Source organism: Mandrillus leucophaeus, unplaced genomic scaffold (genome assembly GCF_000951045.1).
Source record: "Mandrillus leucophaeus isolate KB7577 unplaced genomic scaffold, Mleu.le_1.0 Scaffold1729, whole genome shotgun sequence".
Taxonomy (NCBI): Eukaryota; Metazoa; Chordata; class Mammalia; order Primates; family Cercopithecidae; genus Mandrillus; species Mandrillus leucophaeus.
The window spans coordinates 45,728-46,883 of NW_012101731.1; the positions used below are offsets into that span (position 1 = coordinate 45,728).

The 1,156-nt window shown below is 39.1% G+C and overlaps 1 long non-coding RNA gene across 1 annotated transcript; it reads right to left on the reverse strand.

Annotated features, from left to right (window-relative positions):
- Window positions 1-477: 477 nt before the first annotated feature.
- On the reverse strand, window positions 478-1,156 carry LOC105537471. Its single transcript, XR_001005717.1, has 2 exons — window positions 984-1,156; window positions 478-735 (listed from the first exon to the last, which is right to left on the reverse strand). It is a non-coding gene; the product is annotated as an uncharacterized LOC105537471 (long non-coding RNA).

Here is a 1,156-nt window from a genome sequence, read left to right on the forward strand (position 1 = left end):
TATAGCTGCTGACGGGAACCCTCATTAGAAGCAGGTTAAAAAGCACGTTTACTTCTTCCTCTCACCCTGCAGTGTCCACCCACAAGGGCCTGCACTCTCAGAACCTTACGAGAAATGAAGTAGCAAAGGAGACGGGACAGACCCTGTGCAGGCTGGAGCACTGCGGGTCAGAGGAGACTCCAGCCCTCAAATGTGCACCTGAAAACAGGACACTGTCTAGACAAGGGTGGTCACGCACAGACCTCCATGATGCAGGAAAATGATCAACCTGTTTCCAGAGCACGTCTGTAGAGGAAAGTTCAGAGGAATTTGGTGGCAAGATCCATGATGGCAGTGCAGTTTCTTCTGTTGTCTTCCCTGCTTTGTCCAAATGCCTAATACATGGTGTGCACTCAAGAAATATTTGTAACTTGAAGGCAAGATATATTAAAGCACGATTTTTGTCTGGTTTATTACATTAGAAGTTTAAAATTTTACATTCAACCAGTGTTTTTTAGATTTTTCTGTAACTTTAATGTCAGTATGTAAAACAAAAACAAATATATAAAAAGTAACTGCACCACTAAGGCAATCTAGATTGCAAGCGAGTGATGGGAAAAAGAGTACAATGAGTCCTAATGAAGAGTGAGAAAGGTGAAGTGAAGGAGATGACGTCAATTTTAGTTTTGATCAAGGTACTGATTTGTGGAGGTATCTTTGAGACATCAATTGACCTCTGAATTTCAGACCCTATGCCTGTGAAACATTAAAGGAAAAATATCTCATAAAATTTACTTGAAGATTAAATGAAGATTCACACATATATGGAATATATTTTGTAAAGTGAAAAAGGCTGTCTATTAACTCATATGCTTCATAGATAAGATTTTGATGATGAGATTTGAGCTTATTATAAATATTGGTTAAGAGTTTGCATTTAAAAACAGGTAAAAATTTTAAAAGCCATTAGAAGAAAACCAGAATGGTTCAGGAGAGCTACCTACTGACTTCTTTAGCTCTCTTAATTGCATTCTTCTTCAAATCCCAGAGGTGATGTATCAACGGAAAGCTTTTCATCCACTCCCCTAGTGGACATGGTAAAACCAGGCATGATGTCACTTTCTTTCTTCTCTTTGTGCTCTTAACCTGACCACACACCACCAGCTCATCTAGGTGA